Source organism: Zingiber officinale, chromosome 7A, assembly GCF_018446385.1.
Source record: "Zingiber officinale cultivar Zhangliang chromosome 7A, Zo_v1.1, whole genome shotgun sequence".
Lineage (NCBI taxonomy): Eukaryota > Viridiplantae > Streptophyta > Magnoliopsida > Zingiberales > Zingiberaceae > Zingiber > Zingiber officinale.
Genome location: NC_055998.1, coordinates 36109560 through 36120035, shown reverse-complemented (window position 1 = coordinate 36120035; position 10476 = coordinate 36109560). Strand labels below are relative to the sequence as shown.

Here is a 10476-nt window from a genome sequence, read left to right as displayed (position 1 = left end):
TTCAAGTTAATCATTAATTAGGATTAATTAATGATGGATCGATTAGGATTTTTCCTAATTAAGTTGGGTTGGATTTAGCTAGTTGTTGTTTATAAAATTAGCTAAATTATATATCACGTTATTTGCAGGACTTTGATTCGAGACGGTGTCTCGACGAGGGATCTATTTCGGATTGGACCTTTCTATTGGAGGCGGGTACTTTTGACTTTTTGTCTTTGATATGCTTAGTAATGAAATTAACATGTTGCATTAATTGTGTTTCTTATCTGTTTCGGTTAATCACTACCCAAATCTTGGTACATGCTTGATTGATTGATTGGTTTGCATCTCATGTATATTTTACCTGTTTATACATACTTATAGGGGTAGTGATATACCATGCTTTACCATGTTCAGGACCTAGGTTTTATACCTTCTGTGTAACTTTGGATTGTTTTGATTCGTTGACCTATGATGCATTTTTATATACATGTGGATTAGGTCAGGATATTTTGTGGTTAGTGCCACGCACCATTTGCATGATTGCATACTGTGCGATAGTCCGCTCCATTATTGTTGAGCACATCGCCAGTTACATGGATCTGCACACACCACCACTCATGGGTTAGTGGTCGATTCAGGCTGAGTGTGTTGCAGCAGGGACTCTGTTAGGCACCGTTGGTCCGCTCATGGGTAGTGTGACACAACGAGTTATCCGGCAGGGATTCCTCCCCGTCTTTGAGTACCGAGAGATGAGAGCATTGCGCTCCCCCATTTATGATTTGGGGTAGGAGGATAGGTGTACTCCGACAGCATCCCGTCCACTCGGTCACTCATCAGGAGTAGTGACGACAGAGTGCACGGTTGTCACAGCCCTACCCACTCGGCCTCACTATTGTGTGTGAGATGATCGACGGCGTCAGGGGTGACCAGGACGCATCATTGGCATCATATGCATGATGCATTTATTGCTTGTGTTTGTGCTTGCTGCATTTATATGCTGCATATTGTTTGGATACCTATGTTTGACATGCATACAGGATTCCTATACCACTCGGACTGTTTGTCCTTCTACTCAGGTCCTGGTTAGTACAGTTCCTCTCCTATTTACTTCAGATGCATGTTTTTATCTTTCTTATATCAGGAGACTGTACGCATGATTAGTGTTAGGTGTTATTTCTTTACTTTGCATATCAATTGTACCTGCTGAGTGTTGGACTCACCCCGCCTCCATTGTTGTTACTTTCAGGTTGATGCTGTCCGGAGGGGGTTCCAGTCGCTAGTCCTCACTGCACGTAGTGCTAGATCCCTGCAGACCTCGAGGATTTATTTACCATTTGGTTTGGTTTTTATTTGCTTATGTGTGTACTTGGTTATTTGGATACTTGGACATCATATGTTTTTTTTTTCTGTTGATATTGATGGATGTTCTATTCGATATGTTTTTACTACATGCCTGCCTGGACGGCAGAAGAGGTGAGATTCGTCGGATTTGAGTTTTACGAGTGTAGTGGAGTAGGGTGGATTTCGAGTCAGTGTAGTATTGTGATGTACTATTATAAACTGCGTGGTGAATGTTTTTTTATTTATTGTTATTATTCCAGCCACCTGTGGCTGAGGTATATGAGATGTAGAAAAGTTTCAGATTGTCCGCCATACAGGGGAGATGCTGCCGAAATTTCTTCGGACAGGGACTCCTCCGGGGCATAACAATTACTGACAACATAATCGTGCACTTGCGGTTCTTAATAAGTTTTTGACACTATTACTGGGAACTATTTTCGATTAATATTAGTTGATTAGCATATGAGTTATTCTAGACTTATTAATAGATTTTTCTTTTTCTTATTTGCTTTTATTTCCTCATCTACTTTTCTTGTTATTAGTTTATAGTTCAGTTTTTCTTTTCATAAATTGTTGCATTTACTTTCTTGCTTCTCATTAAGTATTTTACTTCTGGTCTTTAATTCTACATTTCTATGTTTCCTCATAATTGTTTTTTAATACTGTGAGCACTAACATGTCAAATAGACCCTTAAAAGAATTTCTACACTCAATTTTGCAAGATTTTTATCTCTAATTGTGCAACCTCATATTGAAGCAAAAGTTTCCAACTAGACCCAGAAATAATCACCATGATACAAGGTCACAAATTTGGAGAAGAAATATTAAAAAAACTCATATCTGCACCTTGATAAATTTCTGGAGCTTTATGATATGGTGAATTGTGAAAGAGTGTCAATAGATGTAGTTCAATTGATGACATTTCCTTTCAGTGTCAAAGATAGGGCAAAGATTTGGTTTAATTTTCTTTGTCCTCAAAGCATCACGAGTTGGGAACAATTAGAGTAGCAATTTCTAAATCACTTCTTCCCTCTAAGTAGAATGGTTTACATGAGGAATTGCATCACAAATTTTGCTCAGGTAGATGGAGAATCATTATTTGAAGCATGGGATAGATTTAAGAGTCTACAAAGATAATGCCCTCATCATGGCTTGGAAAAATGGCTGACTCTACACATATTCTATAGGGAAATTTCTTTCTCAGATAAGTGTTTATTTGATGCCCTCTATGTAGGTTCTTTTATGAATAAAAGTGTGGGAGAAGCATATACATTAATTGATCAAGTGACATTGAATCTCTAAGAATGGTTAGATAGAAGTTGGATGGAATTTCCCCTGAGAACTTAAGAAGTGCAAGCCATGAAGACAAAAGTGCTTGTCAAACAAAATGCAGTTCAACCTTCCAAGATTTTGGAAAGTCACAAGTCACAAAAGAGGGGTTCAAACAGTTGGAGGCAAAGATTGATATCATAGTTTCAAAATAGTTTAAGCATGACCTCCCTCCTACACAAAGAAGGTTTAGTGAAAAGTGTAATGATATTAAATTAAGAAGTGGCAAGAATCATGAAGAACTTTTAGAGATGGACTTGAATAGAATTGAGGAGAACAATAATGGAAGACTACAAAAACTTAGTTCCATTACTCCACAAAGTGTTCAAAGGCCATGAGTACCTTTCCCTTAATGGTTGATCATACCATCACTAGACAAACAAGTTGAACCTCCATCATGAGTTCAAAGGGAATATGGGGAAATGAAAGATCAATCCTCCCCAAAACCTCCACTAAGGGTTCCTTTTCCACAAAGGCTAGTGGGGGCTAACAAAGATAAAGATTTTGGCAAATTATGTGATTCTAATATGGTTGAGTGTAGATTTCTTAACTCTTCAGATGAGAAGTGTAATGTTAATGCAGTGGTTAGTATATTTTCATATCTGTCTCCTAGTTTTATAGGGCATTATAATGATACCGACTTTTCATATGATGAATGTACTGAGGTAGATCAACTTAAGAATGCAAATGAAGTCAGTGATCCTCCTATAGTTGATTCTCCTCGTGAAGATATTGATGGGGGAATATTCTTCACCACATGTGGTGATGTTAATGATATGAAAGGATGTGTAGGGGTTGTGTTATGGAAGCAACATCTCAAGAATCACCTCCTTTGTCCACACAACCCTTAGAGATTATGAGAATTGCAAAGATTAAACATATTGTGGATCAATGTGTAAGCACTTATGCAGAGTTAGCAGAGTCTCAAGAATCGCCACTTTCAGAAGCACCACCATTTTAGTCAGAACCAGAGCCACTACAAGGTTTAGAAGAAGTCACATCTACTGGTTTAGAACTTTCAGGTATCCCTCAGCAAAGCAAGGTGAGTATTTCTTGTGATCTTTTGGAAAACTTTATAGAGGTACCTAAAATTAACTTTGTTGGATGTGATTCATTTTTTATTACTTATTCATCTTATCTCAATATAGTTCTAGTTCTTTCTTATATTACTTGCTTGTGGGAGGTATGTTTTTCTTTTGCATGTGCAGATTTTTCTTGGGCCAAAAATTGGAAGATCACTCTAAACCGTCTTCGACCGCCTGAAAGAACTTTTAAGAAGACGAAGATAGAGAGAGTGTTACTTCACATTATAGCTCTTATGTTAAAAGCTCTCTCCATAATAAGAGCCCTTGGTAGGAGGGTGTTAAAATATCTTACCCCTCCAAGAGCGAGATTTCGATGAATCTAATGAGGTGGTTGAGCTAATGACCTTAAACAAGTACTTCTTGGGAGGCAACCCAAGTTCTTATTTCTTGTTTTCTTTATGTCTTTAGTTCTTTCTTGTTTTCATTTCTTTCTTCATAATAAGCCCAAATTCTCTACTTAATTTTTTGTGTCTATCTTTGTTTTATAGGATTCAAAATTGTGGAGGAATGTGAGTAATTGATAGAGGAGTATTTCCAAGCATATGGTGTAGCCTTGGAGCTAATCACTTGATAACTTCTATAACTTCAAAAACCTCCTCTATATTTGCATTTCTAGTTTTCATTGAGATAATGAAAATTTTAAGTCTAGGGGGATTTGTTAGGTTTAGTTTAATTTTTGTTATATTCCTTAGTTTTTATACTTTTTTACATAATAAAATTTTGCTAGTTGCATCATTCATCACATAATGATTGTTTGTTCCTTAATACAAAATACTAGCACATTTAGTCTAGATTTCATGTGGTTTATTTGTTACTTATGATGCTAGTATGTTTAGTAATCTATTTTTTTCTATATATGATAGTATGAAGTGAGCAATGTTTTTATTGTAAGAGTTTGAGTATTGATCTTATTTTAAGATCTCTTTTCACTATGCATAGTTTTGATAGTAGATAACTCTGAAAATAGTCATTATTCATAGAATTGGACTAGTATTTGTATTTTTAAAGTGATCTCTTAATTATATTTTGGTTACTGGATAATCTCGAATCATGGTAACTCACTTGAAAAAATCAAAATCCCTGCATTTGTATTTTCATATGTGTTAGTGCTACATTTTTAAAGCACTAAAAAAAGAGAGAAAGAAAAAATCATATGAATAAGGGATAAGAAAATAGTTGTCGTGAATGGTGTTAGTGCAATATCCCTTGGGTCAGGTTGACCAGGTTGACTAAGCTTGAGTTGGCTCAAGCTTGAATCTTGATATTTGGGTTTTGATGTTTAACAATACATGGAGATTGCAGATGTAATTGTCCGATTGGAGAGATTGTTGGATCAATTCCCCTTTAGTCAAGGACTAATCAGTTTGATGTAACAAAGAGTCAAGTAGGTCAAGGTTGACCGGATACTTTACTGGGAAAGTCTTAACTAGATGTTGGTAGTGGGAAAATCTTGGTGAGTGAAGCCAGGTGAAAATCCTAGTGAGTGAAGCGAGGTGAAAGTCCTGATGAGTGGAGCCTGGAAGATGAAAACACTTAGTGAGTGAAGCTAGGGAGGTGAAAGTCCCGGTAAGTGAAGCCGACCAGTGGGAAAATCCTGGTGAGTGAAACTAGGTGAAAATCCTAATGAGTAAAGCTAGGTGAAAGTCCTGGTGAGTGAAGCCAGACAAATGGAAAATCTTAGTGAGAAGTCAGGCAGATGGAAAGTCCTAGTGAGTGAAGCTAGGCAGATGGAAAGACCTGGTGAGTGAAGCCAAGTACGTCGAGATCCAGGTGGGTCAAGGTTGACCAGACACCTAGTGTTGGGAAGCCCAAGTAGGTCAAAGGATTGATCGAATAATTGGCACAAGGAAATCCAGATGAGTCCAAGGTTGACTAGATATCTGGTGGAAGTCCAAGTGGGTCATGGAGGATCGGACACTTGGCACAAAATGGTAAGTCCAAGTGGGTCAAGGTTGACTGGATGCTAGGCACGAGGAGTCCCAACAGGTCACAGTTAACCGGATGTTGGGCTTGGGGCACCTTAGACTTGACTAGGGCATGCTAGGGTTGGTCAATTTGATCAAGTGATCAAATTGGACCGAGGCCAATCGATTAGTTGATCGATTGGGCACAGTGCTGTAACAAATAGAAGCTCAATCGATCAGCCAATTGATTGGGAGCAATTGTTGGGGGAACAGAAGCTTCCCCATTCGATCAACCGATCAATTGGGCTCCTCAATAGATCGGTCAATCAATTGGGGGCTGGTTTTCTTGCGTGATCGCAAGAAAGCTTGAATCAATCAGTCGATAAATTCAGGTACTTTCTAGAGAGCAAAGAAGAGAGATGAATCGATCAGCTGATCGATTCAGCCTCCCCAATCGATCAGTTGATCGATTGGGAGAGGATCGTTGTGTAGGATAAAGCTTTGGCGAGTGTGTTCCTCTGCAGATCTTCCTCTCTAGTTCTTACGATCACTCTCAGCTGTTCATGCCAGTTATTGAAGCTTTCTTAGAGTAAAGTGTAGTTGCTATTCCAAGATCAAGAGGCGTTCCACACAAGAAGAAGAAGCTAGGGTTTGGATTTCATGTTGTAAATCTTGTAAGATTTTACTTGTATTTGCTTCCCGTTTCTTTCTTCTTGTATTGAGAGTTTGTACAAGGCTTCTCGGCCTTTGGTAGTTACTGAGAAGGGGTGTTTTATTATTGGATGAGTGAGTGAGGGTTGGATCCTTGGATTAGTCACCTCTTCTTGAGATGGATACCAAGTAAATCCTAGCGTTAGCATTATGAGTGTTCTTTGTGTGTATTTTCGCTACATATCATCTATTGGATCGAGACGCGCTAGAGGGGGGTGAATAGCGCTCGTGGCTATTTTGTACGTATCGGAATCGAAAACAGCGTTAGAGTAATTAAAGCAGCGGAATTAAAAACAAACAAACACAAACAGAAGGACACAGAGATTTACTTCGTTCGGAGCCTGTGACGACTCCTACTTGAAGGCCCGCGATCCTTGATCGCTTCCGGTGGGCAACAACTATAGGCTCGTTAAAAGATTATAATTATGAGTACAATTAAAAGCTATAAGTATTATACCGACAACAAGAAATGCTAAATCTGAAGCTTCGGGTCGTCCGGAACTTGTAGCAGCACTTCGGAGTGTCTTTTGGAGCAGCACGTTGATGAGAGATCACTTGGTATTCGTTGTTTTGAAGTGCTGGTCGAAACCCCCTTATAAAGGGTGTTCAAGGCGCCTTGAAGGCTGTTCAAGGCGCCTCCATGCTGCCTGGTCTTCCGCGTGGATCAAATCTGACCTGGTCGAATTTCATCCATTCAAGGCGCCTTAAACCTCACTCAAGGCGCCTTCCAAGGCGCCTTCTGCCTTCTTCAAGGCGCCTCCAATGGTGCTTCGCAGCCAGCTCATCCTTTGCACCCGAGGCGCCTCCAAGCTCCATGGAGGCGCCTCGGACACTGTTCATCCGAGGGAAAACTACCTTATTTTGTACCTGCAAGACTTGTTAGTCCCAAACAATATCCTGCAACACAAAATTAGCACAAAATAATAGTATGAATAATAAAAGAATGTTTATGACAGTCTCCGGACTGTCCGGGTCTGACTTCGGATTTCCAACCGGAAACCCTAGGTCGACCCGACGCCTACTGTTCCCTCTACGGGGAATGCGTCCTCACCTACTCCACTCAGGAGATTTACCTGTTGCCAGTGCGATCCTCCAGATCGACTGGACTTTTGCTCAGCACTCGATACTTCCGGACTTTCTGCTGAACATCCGCTTCCCGGCTAGTCCAGACTTTCACCTGGTTCGCGACACCAGGACTTTCCACCTCGGGTTACCACCCCCTAGGACTTTTTGCCTGAAGTCATCGACCTGCCAAGACTTTCCGCATAGGGTTACCACCCCCATGACCTAGGGTTACCGCCCCCTAGGGTTTTCCCTTTGCCTAACCGCAGCTAGGACTTACCTGAAAAACTCAAGTAGACTTGTTAGAAAACAAAACACCTTAACTTTGAATTCTTTGCCATTATCAAAACACGAGTTCGTTCGTCGGATGCTTCCCGCACCAACAATCTCCCCCTTTTTGATTATGGCAACTCAAATTCAAAGGTAAGTAAACGAACGAATAGATAGACATTTTTAACACAGGCAAATTTGCTAATTATAGATGAACACAGTAACTAAAGCAAATTTGCTCTATTTGCTCCCCCTTAACTTTTGCTCCCCCTTAGCTATTAATTTGAATTTTACACTTTGTAGTTTGCTACTCTCCCCCTTTGCCATATATCAAAAAGGGTAATAATTTGATTGACTAGATTTTAACTGTTAGGGAGTGTATCTCTTTGAGTTAAGTTTTGAAAAAATTTGTACAGGATTTTACTAAGGTTAACAGGTTAGCTAAGTTCAACAGGGTTTGAAAGTTAAGGTCTATTGGAACTTAGCTTAAAAAAATATTTTAAGTTTTAGGCCAAGGTTATTCATTCAAGTTCAGTTGGTCCTTAAGTCCAAGCACAGGTCATGTTTACTAGATTGATTTACTATGTATCAGAGCCATAAAGATCAAAATATTCTTAACTAGAAAATTGAGTAAACTTTGCCAACTGTCTAACCTTTAGTTATTTGCTGATTGTCTACAGGACAATAGCTTTCACTTGGTTAGTCAAGTTAAGTTACTTTGGTCCAGATAGACTTGACTAGAGCTGGAGGACTTAACTTGATTAATGTATATTGCGTATTTAACGCCCAGACTCATATTGATGCACAGATATAAACATTTTTGAGTCCAGGCTATACCCTATGCATCTCACGCTGTTCTATGTCTTTTAATCACAATCAAGGTATACCTAGGTGCTTGTGAGATGTTCTGGCTTAAGTCTAGGGGAACATGATTTCTAGGGGGAAAGCCTAGGCTAATTCCAAAATTTTGAACAATCTAATAAACATTGGAGTTTTGAAAAAACTGTTTTTCCTAGAATTTGAAACACAATGATGGTAAGATATCTATTCTACCCAACACATTCATATTTGCCTTCTAAGTACACTGAACTCAAGTTCAGGTAAGGGTTTTGTAAAGATGTCAGCTAGGTTTGATTTGGACTCAACATGGTTGAGTGCAATTTCACCTTTAGCTACATGATCCCTTACAAAGTGGTGTTTTACCTCTATGTGTTTGGTCCTAGAATGGTGAATAGGATTTTTGGTCAGATTAATCGAGCTGATATTATCAATAAAGATTTTTGTATTTTTATAGTCTAGTTGATAATCTTTTAGTGTATGCATCATCCATAACAATTGAGATGCACATTCTCCTAGAGCTATGTACTCAACTTCTGTAGTGGATAGAGCAACACAATGTTGCTTTCTGCTTGACCAACTTACTAGGCACTGACCTAGAATCTGGCAGCTACCACTTGTACTTTTCCTATCTAACTTGCACCCAGCATAGTCTGAATCAGAATAGCCATAAAGGTCAAAGGTGCAAGTTCTTGGATACCAAAGTCCTACATTTAGAGTTCCTTTAATATACCTAAGTATTCTTTTAACATATGTTAGGTGTGACTCTTTTGCACAAGATTGGTACCTTGCACACATACCTACTGCAAATAGTATGTCGGGTCGACTTGCAGTTAGATAAAGTAAACTACCTATGGCACTCCTATAGTATTTTAGGTCTACAGGTTTTCCTTCAGGGTCAGAGTCAATATTTATGTAGGTTGCCATTGGAGTATTTATAATTTTTGAATTTTCCATGCTGAATTTTTTAATTAACTCCTTAGTATATTTAGTTTGATAAATGTAGATTCCATCTTTGGTTTGTTTTATTTGTAAGTCTAAGAAAAAGTTGAGTTCCCCAACCATGCTCATTTCAAATTCACTTTCCATTAATTTAATAAATTCTTTTAGAAATTTTGAGTTAGTTGAGCCAAAAATTATGTTGTCAACATAGATTTGGGCTATAAAGATGTCTTTTTCTATAGTTTTCACGAACAAGGTCGGATCGATTTGACCTTGGTTAAAGTCTTTGGATCTTAGGTAATCAGATAATCTTTCATACCATGCTTTAAGGGCTTGTTTTAGTACATATAATGCCTTTTTTAATTTAAATACATGGTTTGGGTAGTCTATGTCTTCAAACCCTAGAGATTGGCTTACGTAGACCTCTTCTTTAATAAAACCGTTTAAAAAGGCTGACTTAACGTCCATTTGGTATAATTTGAACCCTTTATTTGCTGCATAGGCTAATAGCATCCTAATGGACTCGAGTCTAGCTACCGGAGCATAGGTTTCATCATAGTCTAAGCCTTCGACTTGACTAAACCCTTTGGCTACTAATCTAGCTTTGTTTCTTATTATATCACCGTGATCATCCAACTTGTTCCTAAAAACCCATTTGGTGTCTATTATTGATTTATCTATGGGTTTAGGTACGAGGTCCCAGACTTGGTTTCTCTCAAATTGTGCTAATTCTTCTTGCATTGCAATGATCCAGTCAGGGTCAGGAAGAGCTTCTTCTATAGTTTTAGGTTCAATTTTGGAAATGAGGGCAATCTGACTAAGGTTTCTATGGGATGATCTAGTTCTGACTCCTAGGTTTGGGTCACCCAGAATTTGGTCAGGTGGGTGAGAAGTACTTATTCTAGTTGGTCTTGGCTGTGGTTCAAGTACTGGTTCTTCTGTCTCATTAAGATTAGGTTGGATTTCATCATCTTCTGTAGCTCTTGGATGAATGTCAGCATTGTCAGTTATAT

At 38.7% G+C, this 10476-nt stretch overlaps 1 non-coding gene across 1 annotated transcript; it reads right to left on the bottom strand.

The window, feature by feature from the left end:
* Nucleotides 1-2371: 2371 nt before the first annotated feature.
* On the bottom strand, nt 2372-2477 carry LOC122003147. Its single transcript, XR_006117817.1, has one exon. It is a non-coding gene; the product is annotated as a small nucleolar RNA R71 (small nucleolar RNA).
* Between the last annotated feature and the right edge of the window lie 7999 nt (nt 2478-10476).